Source organism: Euprymna scolopes, chromosome 43, assembly GCF_053919585.1.
Source record: "Euprymna scolopes isolate OS-2025 chromosome 43, ASM5391958v1, whole genome shotgun sequence".
NCBI lineage: Eukaryota > Metazoa > Mollusca > Cephalopoda > Sepiida > Sepiolidae > Euprymna > Euprymna scolopes.
Window position 1 is genome coordinate 15,520,067 of NC_136524.1, and position 18,207 is coordinate 15,538,273.

General features: G+C 34.9%; 1 protein-coding gene across 1 annotated transcript in view; it reads left to right on the top strand.

The window, feature by feature from the left end:
- Positions 1 to 18,207, top strand: part of LOC145268203 (OCIA domain-containing protein 1-like) — a 137,770-nt gene that overhangs the window by 458 nt on the left and 119,105 nt on the right. The window lies entirely within an intron of this gene.

An 18,207-nucleotide genomic window follows, 5' to 3' on the forward strand; every position in this document is an offset into this window, starting at 1 on the left:
TGAAATCACGGGTTTTATCAAAGGAGCTATTTTGTGGCGTTGTTTTGTAATCATTTTATGGTAAATATGAAAGTTTTTAACTGCACAACTGAAAACGTGCAAAAGGACAAAAAATCGTCTACCAATTTCTAATGTGCCTCCCCTTTCTAATGTGCATATCTGTGAGAAACCTAAAATGGTCTGTTCGATTTTCGACCGGTGTTTATATTTAATCAAAATAATACTTAAAAATAACCACGTTGATTATGTGAAAACGAAAACTGAATAAGAAAAACAAAAAGAACTTTCTGAAAATAAAAGGGAAAATATTTAAAATTTGGTAAATTTTTACAACCTGCCCCAGCGACCCAGCGTAGTATAAACACCCCCAAGCAGTGCTTTGGGCCAAGCACCCCATATTAAGAAGTTCGGGTTTGTATTACTGTACGCATAGATTCGAAAAAGTTGTCAAAAAACAAATATATAACAAATAAATATTATCAAAGGCAAGATAAGTTACTTTTCTACCAAATAGGATACATTTTTTGTGTTTTTATTCAATGTAACATGTTTATTCAGCTCGAAAAACATAGTGTTTACCGATGTATTGGAAAATTCAAAATGGCGCCCGACACTCTCTTTAACATGGTAAGTTTGGGAAAAGGTCTTATAAATAATAAAGTAGACAAAATACTATTGAAAAAACACCGAATATATATCAACTTATGTCACGGTAATATATATTGAGCGAGTTTCTAACAGTATTTTGTCTAGTTTATTATTTATAACATCTTTTCCTGAACTTACCGTGTTAAAGAGAAAGTCGGGCGCCATCTTGAATTTTCCAATACATCGGTAAACACTATGCTTTTCGAGCTGAATAAACATTTTACATTGAATAAAAACACGAAAAATATATCCAGTTAGGTAGAAAAGTAACTTATCTTGCCTTTAATAACCTTTATTTGTTATATATTTGTTTTTTTGACAACTTTTTCGAATCTATGTGTACAGTAACAAACCCAGAAGTTCTTAACTTAAGAACGGCTTTCGGAATTAATTCCCCCATCCTCCCCAGGTTAAGAACGGCTTTCGAAGTTGGGGAAGTGTTTATTCTGAGAGCTGTTCTGTTCTTAACATTGGGAGGTTGGAGTGTTTATAATACGCTGGGACACTTCGTAAAAATTTACCTCAAGTCTGCAAATTAGCAACTGAAAACAACTACAATTTTTGGTCATGCCCGTGCTGAAATAATAACGTTATTATTTAAAAAGCCATTCTTAACATGGGGATGGGAGGATGGTTTGTACCTATTCTGTGCTTTAACTTCACAATTGAATAATAAAAAAAAATAAATAAAAAGCGTCATTAGCGTGGATCAGTAAGTGCATTAGCACCCAATTTTTTGCCGGAAACTTGAATAACAAATTCAACAAAAAAGAATAAGTTGGGTTTTTTTGTCTAGCAGGAGCACTTAAGAACCGTAACTAACCTTAGACTTTGAACTATACGCTTAAATTCCATCCAGAAATTAAGTTTAAAAGACAATTTAAAGGCTCCTAGATCACTTTTCGATTATTGTAACTTTCATTTGTTATTTCGTTTTGATTTCGTTTCAGTTTCCATCGAGTCAAACGGACATTGTTTTTTACTACCGCTTTGTGTCAAGATTACCAAAATTCTTTACATGCGTGTGACATGGTGAATGTTTTGTTTTAGTATTACGCATGAACTCGAAAAAAAAACTTTGTAAATAAGTATGCTTATATTTTCTTCCTTCATTTCTCCTAAGAACGGTTTTAAAATCTATTTTGAATCGACATTTATTCCATAGATATCTAATTTTACTACTTTTCCAATTTTTACGTTATTCCCAAATCCCCTATACGCTTGTTTACTAGTTTTAAACGTGTTGCAGTTGCACCTTCCATTAATACGTAATACTAATGGATTTAAACTCTTAAACATCCAGGATGGTACTTTTTAGGTAAGGGAAAAAATAGGGGTGGGGGTATTTTTAAAAGCCGATTTATCATATTTTTTTTGTAGGTTTCCGACTACTTTTTGATTGTATTTGAAAGATTAAGGACTAAACTTAATTTCCTAAAGGAAAAAAATATTTGTACACGTGAAAAAAAAAAGTTATGAAAAATGTTTTCACAGTGAGCTAACCAATAAATTCATTGTAAAAATCCTTTAAAAGATAAATATTAGTTTTCTGAGTCTATTTCAAAGATAATTAGTAAAGTAAAATCTTCAGATTGAATTAAATAAAAAAAAACACCTTGTTTGTGCAAAAATAACTTAATGAGCCCTCAAAAAGCAAGTAATTTACCGTTCACTAAAAATGCAACAAACTAAAATTTTGTAAACACGATTATAAGGAAGCCCAAAATTTCAGCCAATCGAAACGCTGTTTCAAAATGAAGTCATGATGATAAAAGGAGGTAGAGGTGTAAGATTTCTTCTCCCCCCCTCCTCTCAGCCGTTCATCCATACATTCCTATTCTGAACGTTTGTATCAATTTTTATCATTTTTTAATTTAATTATCTTTTATGTTCCTGTTTTTAAATTGTTTGTTTTTTTAAATTATTGTGTTAAATGAGACATGTTAAATGTATGTGGCGGTCGATATCAGTAAAAGAATGAAGGTCCACACGCGGAGACGTCTTTATTTTAAGAAGGTTAACACCAAAAAAGAAAGAAACATAGGCCTCAAGTTTTGACAAGCTTCTGGGCTTGACCATAACTCCTGATCTTAAATGGAACACGTACATCAAATCTGTTGCCAAGGCCGCTGGAAAAATGGTGGGATCTTTCTATTGATCCAGTAGATATCTCACTGCTGATGCTATTCTCTATCTATATAAAAGCCAGATACGTCCAAGGATGGAATACTGTTGCCACATCTGGACAGGAACTGCTAGAAAGGACTTGTCCTGCCTTGATAGAGTTCAAAATAGACTTTGTAGCCTTGTAGGAGATGTCCTTTTCTCTTCCCTGCAACCTCTATCTCATAGAAGAGATGTTGCGAGTTTGTCTCTGATGTATCGTTACTTTCATCGAAAGTGTTCGCGTACCTATGGCCCCCCCTCGCCAAACTTTCACAAGAAACACTCGTCTAGCTGTAAACACTGTCAATAATTCCCCCCTACTCTTTATCTGTGCCTAAACCTAAACGTAGATTTCATGAACAAAGCTTCTTTCTTAGAACTGCACGCCTGTGGAATTGTCTTCCGTTTTCCTGCTTTCCAGCTGACTCCAATATGGTTGTGCTCAAGTAAATAAGTTCTTGATGAGCCGTTCCATATAAGTTATCAAATTTACCGAATTTTCATTACTAATGATTACTATATTGACCAATTTCTACTGTACACTCTTTAACCCTTATCCTTGAGTGGCCTCTTGACCTTGATAAAGTGGTGATTCCTGTGTAGAAAAAAAAAAGACTCCTAAAGGGGAGGGTATGTAGCAGTTAACAAACTATTTACTATAAGCAGATCAATGCCCGGTGCCAAAGTGATTCGGCCACACTGACCAATCGGTTGGCAGGGCGCATTGATTTGAGCTGTCCCCTTAAGGACTATTTTTAGCCCTTTGGGATCTCAGCTGCGATCGCCAGAGAGACGCCAGCAAGTGACCTATACAGACCTCTCTCACTCACTCCTCCCACTGCTACTTGTTGACGACTGCAGTCTGATGGCAGATGACACCTTCAAACAGACATTTACGCTTTCTTTCTTTCGCCTTTTTTATTATTGTTTTGTTAAAAGCAATGTCATTTGGCCTTGTGTTTATTTAAGTAATTATTAGGAGAGAAATGCACAACATTTCCCTCCTAAAAAAAATGGTGACCCGAAACAAACACAGAACTTTTGATTACAAAGCAACATTTCTTTTTTTGAGCAAAATATAAAAAAAACGACAAGGGACCAAATCACAAAGGCAGAAAGACTGGAAGAGATAATTTTTTTTTCACGAAAAGAACTTCGACGAAAACAAGAAAGTTATTCATTTTCATTTTGTCGCCATCGCTGATACAAACAGCGACAGCGCGTTCAAAAGCAAAGAAAAAAACAATAACAAAAAAACTTTGAAACGGGTTTCCCGTCTCTCTCTTTAAAAAAAAAAAAGAAAGAATACTGAAGAATTTTGTTTTAAAATACCCCGGGAAAAAAAAAACAGAAAGCGAAAAACATTTTGTTTACAAATAGTTTGTTTTTCTTTACGCGCTCATCAACCATGGGCAGATGACATTTCGCCTTCCATTTTCTTAACCGAAGAGATCAGCTACTACATCCTTCAACGCAACAAACTCAAACTATATATATATATACTAGCTGTACCCTGCCACGCGTTGCTGTGGCTCAAATTGGCGCAATGGAAAAAGTTTCAAAATGAGAAAAAGCATGTTTCTTATAGGTTTAATTTTCCATTTTGCATGGGTACACAGTTTTTGTTGTTCTATTTTCTTAGCTGATATAGAGATTTTCCGGTTTGGTGACTCTTGAATACGTAATATAAATTGTCCATGTGAAAAAACAGTCAGTGTGTAACTGTAAGGTCCACAATTGTAAAGATTGTTCCCTGTGCTTTGTTGATGGTTATTGCAAATGACAATAAAATTGGAAAGTGCAATTTCCTAAAGTGTAATGATGTATCCGGTGGAATCATAGGAATGCATGGAATGAAGATATATTCATCTGTGAAAGGTCCTGTTAAGATTGTTGTTTCTATGATATTGTTTGTTAATTTTTTTTTTTACTGCAAGCTATGTGACATTGCAAAGCTTGGATTGGTTTATATTTCACAACATGATAATTAGTACACCAAATTTCAGTTGGAATACATGCGGTGGCATCCCTGGCAAATATAGCTGTTGGATAATTGACCACTTTATCTGCTTTCACAACAGTGTCGATGGATTTGTATTTGACTACCTCACTTGGAATTTTACATTGAATAATAGCGTTAAGTTCATGGGCATCTTTGTATTGACCTGCAAGAATAGCTCATTCACTCAGTCAAATGGAATTCTTATAATTTGAATATCTGCAAAAACCTTTTAAACTAACTATTCTTTTGATGAAATAAAATTACAGAAGTTAAAAGTCAAAGAATTTTGCCCTTAACTCTGATCAGCTGGCACTTTTTCGTACCCAGTTTCCCACAAGTGATGCAAAAGTTTTTATGCGGATCGAACTGTTGGCAACTGGACATGCATATTTTGAGTTAAGTTTAATGTCTTCACATGGAACAAAAAAGTAGAGAATTTGAGGCAAGCATTTATTTCATCTGCTGGTGTCGATTGAAGAATAACAGGTAACATTTGTCTGAAATCTCCTGCAAGCAATATTGCTGCATTCCCAAATGGTCTGACATTGCCACGCAAATCTTGCAAGGATCGACCAAGAGCCTCAAGTGATTTTTTACGTACCATTGTGCATTCATCCTAAACAATAAGTTTGCATTTCTGCAATATTTTTCCCCATATTGGATGTTTTGGAGATGTCGAACATGAGATTTTTGAAAAATTGAATGTTTTAAAGTAGAATAAATAATTCTTCTACTTGGCAGCAAGGTCGCAGGTATTCCTCATGCAGCAAGGGCTAAGGCTATGTCATTTTGTTACCAAATGGCTGCCAAAATCAATTTAATTAGAAAGGTTTTACCAGTTACTTCTGGTGCTGTTCAAGGTAGCAGTAATTTCCAAATAACTTCTATTCTCACAGTCAGTAAATTAGGTGACTAAAATAGGATTTATCCATGTTTTGACAATGCCTTATTCACTGTAATTAATTTAGGAGACTAAAATAGGATGAGGGATTAGAGATGGACAGATAGAGAGGAAGATATATAGATAGGAAAGAGAAAGTGAGAGAAAAATAGAGAAAGAGAAGGAGATAGAGAGAGATAAAGGGATTGATAGATAAACAGAGAGAGAGGTGGAGTGTTAGAAACAGAGAGGGATGAAACAGAGGAAACGAGAGAGATAGAGGGAGAGAGAGAGAAAGGGGCTCAAAGAGAGATGGAGAGGGTGATATAGAGAGAAAGATAGATTGAGAGAGGGAAAGGGAGAGATGGATAGAGAGAGATATTAAGAGAGGAAGAGAGAGGGGGAGAGAAACAAGGTGAACTACACTTCACCGTTTGTTTCCTCGTTCAGTAGAGAAGAAATCTTTTGAGACTGAGGCAATTTTAATGTTTTGTTATTATCCAGAGTACCCCTTTTTTTTTGGGGGGGGGGTCTAGATTTTCCTCACATTAGAAACCGACTGGATTATCTGTGCTTTCACTTAAATTAATAAAAGAAAAAGATATTGTAAAATTTGAATTTAACATGAAAATACTATTTTAAAAAATAGCACGATAACATAAGTGCATAAGTGCCACTTTAGGTACTCCTTGGGCGTTGAGTTCCATGGCGACCAGCATAATTATTTAATGGTCGCTCCCTTAGCCCCTCCCCCTAGTCAAGGCTAATGTATGCGCATGCCGGAAGATTGGTTCATTATTGTTGTAATGAAAAACAAAAGTTTCATTCAACACAAAACCAAAAACACATAATGATAAATGATTTATTATTGTATTCATTGAAATTTACTAATTTTTAAATAAAAAAGTAAAAAAAAAAAAAAAAGTTAATAAAAAATAGTTGCTTATGTGCGCATAAAAAGCATTTTTTTTTCTCTTTTTTTTTTAAGATTAGGTCCACCTTGAAATCACCCCCCCCCCACCTCCAAATCTTAAGAACAGCTTCCGGAATAAGCACCACTTTTGGAGGGGGGGGGCTATTTGCAAAATTTAACTGATATTTGTTGTCAGCATACCCACCCGAAAATACTATTAAAAAAAAAAAAAGGAGGGGTTCAGTGCCCGTGGCAGAGAAGTAGATTTATTTATCAATAAAAGCTGCGGAGAAGTAAATTTATTTATCAATAAAAGTCGTCATTTAAAAAAGAAAATTGTGGAGGTGGACCTAAATGTAAATATTTACCCAAAAAATTATCCGGAAGTTTATTACAAAAACGTTTTGTTTTCGCACTATTCAACAATTTGTTCATCCGCGCATGTAAATTAAAAAATATTTGTAAAAGTGAGAAGTTATCAGTAAATGATTTAGTTTTTTTTTTTAAATTTATTTATTTTTTTACATTAGGTCCACCTCCACAAATGTTAAGAACGGCTTTCAGAATAAACACCCTCAACCTCTCCATGTTAACAACGGATTTCGGAATAAACACCATTGGGGGGGGGATATTTAAAAAAAAAAAAAAGTCGATAAAAGTCGTCATTTAAAAAGAAATTTAAAATCAAATGTTTTTAAAAGTGAGAAATTATTAATAAATGTTTAGTAACATTTTTCGGTGCTAATGCAGAGAGTGATCCACGCTATTTTTTAAATCATGTTTTTTTTTTATTCCAACCAATCTTATATCGAAAAACAAAAAAAAAACTCAAAAAGCAAGCGACAAACTTTTTTTTTGGCCTTAAAGAAAAAATGTGTAAATTAAAAAATTTGGAAGATAAACAACTGAATTATGTTTTTTGTTTGTTGTTTTTTACTTACTAAACAGAAAATGAAATCTTTCGTCAATTCGTGGCTGTGAAATGAATCAAACTGGAAGTTCAGTTTTATCAACAGAACAGATTCGCACCACGGTTAAAAAAATATATTTATTTTACTTAATATTTTAATAATTCGCGAGGTAAATTTATTTTAATAACATAAAAACATGCCTTGACTCTAAAGATGGGTTGTCTGAAAATTTCAAATAAATTAGTAACGTAGAAATATGGTTTTATTCGTTTGGAACGAACCAAATTTACATTTTTATATATATAGATATATATATATATATAAAAAAACTGGAGAACTTTGTTCCAAAAATATTTATTTATTTATTTTTTAACAACAAACTACACTGTAAGTACAGTATTCACTTCATTTTTGCACACACACACACACACACACACACAATTCTTAAATCTTTCCTTTCCCAATCCATACAATTGCTATTATTTATTTTATCTTACTTGTAATTCTTCTGAATTATTTTCCTTCGTTTTTCTATCTCTCATTCGTGTCTCTTTGAAGAAGTTTTTTTTCGCTTTTCGACTTTTGACTTTTTGGTCTGTTCATTTTACTTATTAATCTAATGTCTACCATCTTGCCTGTTTATGTGGGTGACGTCCGAGTTTGGTTCGCTCAGCTCAAGTCATATTTTTCAGCAAATGACGTTAAAGAGCATCGGCAATTGCCAATATTATTTAGTGCATTCCTTGCGTCGTTGACACCAGTGGTCAAAGACTTGATCATTGACACCCTTCCTAACTCCACATACGACTCGATAAACCGGGAGGTCCTGCTCCAGATGTCAGTGTCAGCGGAAAAACGCTTGCAAACGTTAGTCCACAACAAGCTCTTGGGAGACAGTCTGCCTAGTGAACTACTCCGGCAAATGAGAGAGTTAGCTGAAGACGTCCCCACTGATAGTGCCCTTATAAAACAGCTTTTCTTTTCGAGGCTGCCGACACAGGTGAAAGCCATTTTAGCTCCTAGGTTGGAAAAATCTCTGTCGACCTTGTAGCAACATCGGCAGATAAGGTTATGGACTTTACCAAGGGTCCTACCACCGCAGCTATCCCCCAGACTTTGGCTGAAGTCTCTATGCTCTCACCCAAAGTTAGGGACACAAGTCAAGAAGCCACTTCCTTGGCTATACTTGACGCTCTCGAGCGGCTTACCAGACAGATGAGGAAGCTGAGTGTGGCCAGATCACAATCACCCAGACGCCGCTACAAGAGCCATTCGCCATGCCCACATCACTGCCGTCACTCTAGCAAGCCAGGACTATGCTTTTATCATAGTCGTTTTGACAAGGACACACGGCGCTGTACAATGCCCTGTTCGTATTTGAACCAGGGAAACGATCGTCTGGAGAACCGAGCATGCCACATTCTCCACAGACCTCCCACAACCGTGCCTATTTTATCACTGGCTCCTTATCCCAAGCACATTGCCACAAGTTTCATTACCCCTTTATATATTTTTTCTTTGACAACATAAACTTCCAGACATTACGTTGCCTTGTGTTCTGTATTTTTCTAAAGACTGCTACCTTTTTATTTTTCTTCATCGGCTTTTCATCTAAGCAGGTGATGATGTAGCAGTTAACAAACTATTTACTATAAGCGGATCAATGCCCGGTGCCAAAGTGATTCGGCCACACTGACCAATCGGTTGGCAAGGCGCATTGATTTGAGCTGTCCCCTTAAGGACTATTTTTAGCCCTTTGGGATCTCAGCTGCGATCACCAGAGAGACGCCAGCAAACAATCTATACAGACCTCTCTCACTTATCCCTCCCACTGCTACTTGTTGACGACTGCAGTCTGATGGCAGACGACACCTTCAAACAGACATTTACGCTTTCTTTCTTTCTCTCCAGTCTGAGATACAATCTCACCTTTTTTAATTAAACCCTTTATTATTGTTTTGTTAAAAGCAATGTCGTTTGGCCTTGTGTTTATTTAAGTAATTATTAGGAGAGAAATGCACAACATTTCCCTCCTAAAGGTACTCTTGCATAATTTGACTCGAATTCTCGTGAATTCCCGTCAAGCATGGATCGGGCAAGATCGGCAATCATCGGTGTTAGCCGCGAACGTTGTTCAAATGTTGAAACACTAACTTGTCTTTATTTAATTTATTTTTTCTGTTATGTTTTTAGTAATTTTTAAGGTGATATTAAGGGGGCGGGGGTGACTGTTTATTTTCTGATTAGTTAATTATCATTTTTTTTTTTCAATTGAATTTTTGGGAGTTTGATTAGCCAATGAAAAAGGGCTATCTAAATGGAAGCAGACGACATTTGAATTGGAAAGAAACGACTAAACCAACAACAAAAAAAAAGAAAAGCTGACAAACAAATATATTTTCAAACTCGCCAAACAGAAAAATGACAGGCAAGAAAATAAATCTATACATGTTAGAAAAAGAAATGAAAACATTGATGCAGACAATTTCATATTGGCAGAAGAAGAAATTGCTGTCCCCAAAAAATGAGGTGCAATAATTGTAAACACAAATGTTTACTTAAAAAAAGATTGTGTGTAAAGGATGGTTTCTCCTGGAGATGTAACAATGGACAGTGCCACCAAAAGAACTTGACTGAACAACAAGTCTTGAAAATAAAAAAAAAAAGAGAAAAAAATATTGTTATGAAAAAGAAAAGAAAACAAAATAAAAAACTTGTACTTACACCTAATAATTATACGGTTAAAAAATCTTTTCTTGGAGAAAAAAAACAAACTTTCTGTTGATAAGTATTTTTCAAAAAAAAAAAAAAAATTAAATACTAAAATGAAATCAACATATTTTCATTTTTCAAGGTTTTTTTTTTTGTTATTTTTAATTATTTGCATTTGTATTTTTTCTGTTTTTTTTTTTGTTTTTTTCATTAGTCTGCATCTGTTATGACGCTGCTCGGCTAACACCGATAATTACCGGTCTCGCCCGATCCATGCTTGACGGAAATTCACAACACCAACAAAAGGACATAAAAATGATTTTATCATTTTCCTGACACCTAAAGTTTTCAAAATATTCAAATTTCTATTCAAAACAAGTGTCTTCGAATAGTGTGCAACTATTTTTTATTTCATACATATATGTATGTATATATATATATATATATATATATATGTATGTATGTGTGTGTATATATATATATATACATGTTTTCCTTTCAAAAACAACTTCAGGGCTGGAAAGAGGTGAAAGTAAGAGGGTGCACGGTCAGGAGAGTAGGGTTGATAGGGGAGGATTTCATAAACCACACGCCTATGCTTCTGATCTGGCGACATGCGAGTTGTGGACCGGAGTGTTGTCCTACAGGAGGAGGGCACCTTTGCTGATCTTGCCCAGCCTCTTGATTTTGATACTTTCCCTTAATTTCCTCAAAAGTGAAGCATAATAGCCTCCTGTAATTGTGGTACCCTTTGTCAGGAAATCTGTCATCACTACTCCGTCCTGGTCCCGGTCCCAGAAGACTGTGAGCATGACCTTGCCAGCGGAGGGCTGCCCCCTTGCCTTCTTTGGAGGTGGTGAGTCCAAGTGCTTCCACTGCATTGACTGGGCTTTGGTTTCTGGATCATAGTGATGAACCCAGGTTTCATCCTGTGTAATCAATCTTTTGGAAAACTTTAACTCCTCTTCTTGGCACATCTCCAAATTCATCCTCGAGCACTCAACGCGTTCTCACTTCTGGAATGGAGTGAGCAACCTGGGAATCCATCTGGCAGACACCTTATGCATATGCTAATGGTCATGAATGATAGTTTCCACAGACCCTGTACTAATCTTGACATCTTGGGCTATTTGGCAAATAGTAATGCGCTGATCTTCCAAAATGGCAGCCTCAACTTGATGGACAGATGCCTCATCAATGGCAGAAGGGGGGGGCGACCAGGTCTGGGAGCTCTTTCCACAGACTTCCTGCCATGTTTAAATGCACGATGCCAGCGTTTTACATTATATGTATATATATATATATATATATAGATATATGGAGAGAGTGCACCAGAAATTCCTGAGACACATTCTGGGCATCAGGTGGAGCACTTTTATACCTGATATGGATGTGCTCATATGAGCTGACGTACCTTGTATCAAGAAGTTGATTATACGCACCAAGATGAGGTGGGCTGGAATCTGACAAGGATGGACGACGATAGATTGCTAAAGCGCCTGTTCTATGGTGAAATTACACAAGGAAAGCGTCCACAACATAAACCGAGAAAACGCTTTAAGGATAACATTAAAGATAATCTTAAAGCTCTTGGTATTGACGTGTTCAGTTGGGAAAGTGCTTCCAATGATCGTAAAAAGTAGTGCTCCTTGGTCTATCATGGCTGTGATAGTTTTGAGAAGAAAAAATTTGAGCATGCAAAAATGAAAAAAAAAATATATATATATATGTATGTGTATATATATATGTGTATATATGTATGCTTGTTGCTGGATCTCAACATTTTGAACCGAGAGAGAGACTTAGCTGTCGTACAAAGCTAAGACTCTGGAACATCAGCTTTGTATAGATACTCCCTCAGGCATTTGGGCTCATGGATTTTAAATGTCTGAGGGAGTGGCACTCGTCTGATAAGACGTTGCAATCATCATATATGTATATATATATATGTGTATCTATGTGTGTATATATATATGTGTGTATATAAGTATATATGTATTTATATATATATGTATATGTCAGGTCATGTCATATGCTACTGGTACCATGTAACCCAGTACTACCTGCGTCATGGTCGGGTCACCGGTGACTAAACTGGTTCCCCCACCAGACTTGTTTGGTGAGGAGGGCGGCTAGTCTCCCTGAAGGATTAAAAACAAGACCTTCCAAAGGGTGAATGAACTCTTTTTCTGGGTCAACGGCCAACTAGCACCATGTATATTTGTGTGTGTGTGTATATGTGTATTGGGGTAGAGAGGGCTCCCGTAAGCCGTGGTGAAGGCAACCTTTCTAGGAGAAGCAAATCTCTGATTTAAAAAAACTATAAAGCGGAAGACCAGTACCCGCATTAAGCTGGTCTGCAGTTTAATTTGTTGCTGGCTATCTTGCTCTTGCTTGTTGCTGGATCTCAACATTTTGAACCGAGAGAGAGACTTAGCTGTCGTACAAAGCTAAGACTCTGTAACATCATATTTGTATAGATACTCCTTCAGACATTTGGGCTCCTGGATTTTAAATGTCTGAGAGAGTGGCATTCGTCTGACAAGACGTTGCAATCATCATCATATATATATGTGTATATATGTATATATGTGTATATATATGTATATATATGTATATGTGTACGTATGTATATGTGTATATATGTATGTGTATATACATGTGTATGTGTGTATATATATGTGTATATAAAATATATGTGTGTTTATACGTATAAGTGTATATATATGTGTACATACGTATATGTGTATATTTATGTCTATATATGTGTGTGTATGTATATGTGTGTATATATGTGTGTATGTATATGTATGTGTATATATGTATGCATGTATATATATATACGTATATATGTATGTATATGTGTATATATGTATGTATGTATATGTGTATATAGTGTATATATGTGTATATATATGTATATGTGTATATCTATATGTGTATATATCTATATGTGTATATATATATGTATATATGTACATATGTATATGTGTATATGTGTTTGTTGGTTGTTTTTGTTTACGGCATATGAACCCTTTTCGGGTTATTTAATGCCGAATCAAAAGATTTTGAAACATTTTTTTAATAGAATATATTTTTTTTAATGTCGGTTTCTATTTAACTCATAGTTGGGACCCTAACAGGTATTGCCACTTCGAGTCGGGGTGGACCTGGGAGCAATGGTAATTAAAGAGTGGCTCCTAACTCTCCAAAGCCCATAAGCTACTGCCCTCACAGCCCACAAGCTACCGCCCTCACTACTGGATATAGTTTAATGTCATATCCAAGACCCCCATTGAGGGTCTTTTACCCTCTGCAGGGGGGCAGTCAGCGTATTGTAATGGCCCACAGACAGGGCCGTGTATGTATGTATATATTTATATATATTTGCGTATATATGTATACATATGTGTGTATATATCTATATATATAAAAATGTAAAGTTGGTTTGTTCTAAACAAATAAAACCCTATTTCTAAGTTACCAATTTATTTGAAATTTTCAGACAACCCATCTTTAGAGTCGAGGTATGTTTTTATGTTATTGAAATAAATTTACCTCGCGATTTATTAAAATTAAAATATTAAATAAAATAAATATATTTTTTTTACTGCGAATCTGTTCTGTTGATAAAACTGAACTTCCGGCGGTTCGATTCATTTCACAGCCAAGAATTGATGAAAGATTTCATTTTCTGTTAACTCGATAAGTAAAAAAAAACCAAAAAAACTTACTCATGCAGAGAGTGATCCGTGCTGAAATAATAATGTTATTATTTAAAAAGCCATTCTTAACATGGGGAAGGCAGGGTGTTTTGTACCTATTCTGTACTTTAACCTTACAATTGAATAAAAACATATCATAAAACTTTAAACGTGGAAAACGATTTTAAAAAAATAGCGCGGATCACTCTCTGCATTAGCACACACACACACACACACACACACACACAAAAATAATAATAATCCCATATTTTAAAAATTTAAATTCATTTATGTACTTATGTTTTTTAAATTTTATTTATGTTAAGGCTTCACTCATGAAACATTACGTTTTAATTGTTTAGTTTATTTTCACGGCATTTTTTACATAAAAAAGTTTGTCTTAACTTTTTCTAAACTGTTTCATTTTTACGACATGCCTCAACGTATTATAAACACCCTACCCCCCCCCATGTTAAAAAAAACAAAAAAAAACGCCCTTCCATAAACCTCGAAAGCCGTTCTTAACATGGGGAAGTTAGGGTGTTTATAATATGCTGGGGCGAGTCGTAAAATTAACGAAGTTGCTATCTATTATTTATTGCAAAAATTGCTTGAAATTTATTTATTTGACAAAAAAATTAAATTTTGGTACTCCTTGGGCATTGAGTTCCATGGCGACCAGTAGAAAAAAATAATAGTCGCTCCCTTAGTCTCCCACCTCACCCCGCGCGTAACATATTTTATTTACTGACGTTGCCGTAACTAAACGATTATCTGTCACATTTAAAAACATTTATTTATTTATTTTGAAAAAAGTTTTACTTTTTATGAATATTAAAAGAAAAATGGGTACTCATGCAGAGAGTGATCCATGCTGAAATAATAACATTATTTAAAAAGCCATTCTTAACATGGGGAGGGAAGGGTGTTTTGTACCTATTCTGTACTTTAACCTTGCAATTGATTAAAAAAAAAAACACGATTTAAAAGATAGCGCAGATCACTCTCTGCATAAGCAACTTGACCAACTTCTACTGTACACTCTTTAACCCTTATCCTTGAGTGGCCTCTGGGCCTTGATAATGTGGTGATGCCTTTGTAAAAAAAAAAAAAAAAAAAAAAAAAAGCACCGAAAAATGTTACTAAACATTTATTAATAATTTCTCACTTTTATAAACATTTGATTTTAAATTTCTTTTTAAATGACGACTTTTATCGACTTTTTTTTTTAAATATCCCCCCCCCAATGGTGTTTATTCCGAAATCCGTTGTTAACATGGAGAGGTTGGGGGTGTTTATTCTGAAAGCCGTTCTTACCATTTGTGGAGGTGGATCTAATGTAAAAATAAATAAATAAAAAAAAAAACTAAATCATTTCCTGATAACTTCTCACTTTTACAAATATTTTTTAATTTACATGCGCAGATGAACAAATTGTTGAATAGTGCGAAAACAAAACATTTAGGTCCACCGCCACAATTTTCTTTTTTAAATGACGACTTTTATTGATAAATAAATTTACTTCTCCGCAGCTTTTATTGATAAATAAATCTACTTCTCTGCCACGGGCACTGAACCCCTCCTTTTTTTTTTTAATAGTATTTTCGGGTGGGTATGCTGACAAATATCAGTTAAATTTTGCAAATAGCCCCCCCCTCCAAAAGTGGTGTTTATTCTGGAAGCTGTTCTTAATATGAGGAGGTTGGGGAGGAGGGTGATTATAAGGTGGACCTAATCTAAAAAAAAAACAAGTTGTTTATGCGCACATAAGCAACTATTTTTCTATTAACTTTTTTTTTTACTTTTTTATTTAAAAATTAGTAAATTTCAATGAATAGAATAATAAATCATTTATCATTAATGTGTTTTTGGTTTTGTGTTGAATGAAACTTTTTTTTTTTCATTACAACAATAATGAATGAATCTTCCGGCATGCGTTTAAGGGTTACAAAATTATCAATAAATCGTTTAGTTACTAAGCCAACATCAGTAAATAAAAAAAATGTTACATGCGCATGCATTAGCCTTGACTGGGAGGGAGGGGGCTAAGGGAGCGACCATTAAATAATTATGCTGGTTGCCATGGAAATCAACGCCCAAGGAGTACCTAAAGTGGCACTTATGTTACCGTGCTATTTTTTAAAATAGTATTTTCCTGTTAAATTCAAATTTTACAATATGTTTTTCTTTTATTAATTTAAGTGAAAGTACAGATAACCCGGTCGGTTTCTAATGCGAGGAAAATCTAGCCCCCCCCCCCCCCAAAAAAAAAGGGGTCATCTGGATAATAACAAAACATTAAAATTGCCTCAGTCTCGAAAGATTTCTTCTCTACTGAACGAGGAAAAAAACGGTGAAGTGTAGTTCACTTTCTGTTTCTCTCCCCCTCTCTCAATATCTCTCTCTATCCATCTCTCCCTTTCCCTCTCTCAATCTATCTTTCTCTCTATATCACCCTCTCCATCTCTCTTTGAGCCCCTTTCTCTCTCTCTCCCTCTATCTCTCTCCTTTCCTCTGTTTCATCCCTCTCTGTTTCTAACACTCCACCTCTCTCTCTGTTTATCTATCAATCCCTTTATCCCTCTCTATCTCCTTCTCTTTCTCTATTTTCCTCTCACTTTCTCTTTCCTATCTATATATCTTCCTCTCTATCCGTCCATCTCTAATCCCTCATCCTATTTTAGTCTCCTAAATTAATTACAGTGAATAAGGCATTGTCAAAACATGGATAAATCCTATTTTAGTCACCTAATTTACTGACTGTGAGAATAGAAGTTATTTGGAAATTACTGCTACCTTGAACAGCACCAGAAGTAACTGGTAAAACCTTTCTAATTAAATTGATTTTGGCAGCCATTTGGTAACAAAATGACATAGCCTTAGCCCTTGCTGCATGAGGAATACCTGCGACCTTGCTGCCAAGTAGAAGAATTATTTATTCTACTTTAAAACATTCAATTTTTCAAAAATCTCATGTTCGACATCTCCAAAACATCCAATATGGGGAAAAATATTGCAGAAATGCAAACTTATTGTTTAGGATGAATGCACAATGGTACGTAAAAAATCACTTGAGGCTCTTGGTCGATCCTTGCAAGATTTGCGTGACAATGTCAGACCATTTGGGAATGCAGTAATATTGCTTGCAGGAGATTTCAGACAAATGTTACCTGTTATTCTTCAATCAACACCAGCAGATGAAATAAATGCTTGCCTCAAATACTCTACTTTTTTGTTCCATGTGAAGACATTAAACTTAACTCAAAATATGCATGTACAGTTGCAGAATGTTTGATCCGCACAAAAACTTTTGCATCAGTTGTGGGAAACTGGGTACGAAAAAGTGCCAGCTGATCAGAGTTAAGGGCAAAATTCTTTGACTTTTAACTTCTGTAATTTCTGTAATTTTATTTCATCAAAAGAATAGTTAGTTTAAAAGGTTTTTGCAGATATTCAAAATATAAGAATTCCACTTGACTGAGTGAATGAGCTATTCTTGCAGGTCAATACAAAGATGCCCATGAACGTAACGCTATAATTAAATGTAAAATTCCAAGTGAGGTAGTCAAATACAAATCCATCGACACTGTTGTGAAAGCAGATAAAGTGGTTAATTATCCAACAGTTATATTTGCCAGGGATGCCACTGCATGTATTGTAACAGAAATTTGGTGTACTAATTATCATGTGAAATATAAACCAATCCAAGCTTTGCAATGGCACATAGCTTGCAGTAAAAAAAAAAAATAACAAACAATATCATAGAAACAGCAATCTTAACAGGACCTTTCACAGATGAATATATCTTCATTCCATGCATTCCTATGATTCCACCGGATACATCATTACACTTTAGCAAATTACACTTTCCAATTATATTGTCATTTGCAATAACCATCAACAAAGCACAGGGAACAATCTTTACAATTGTGGGCCTTACAGTTACACACTGACTGTTTTTTCACATGGACAATTTATGTTACATATTCAAGAGTCACCAAACCGGAAAATCTCTATATCAGCTAAGAAAATAGAACAACAAAAACTGTGTACCCATGCAAAATGGAAATTTAAACCTATAAGAAACATGCTTTTTCTACTTTTGGAACTTTTTCCATTGCGCCAATTTGAGCCACAGCAACGCGTGGCAGGGTACAGCTAGTGTATATATATATTTGCGTATATATTTATATATATTTGCGTATGTATGTATATATATTTGCGTATATATGAATATATATATGTATGTACATATGTATATATATATTTGC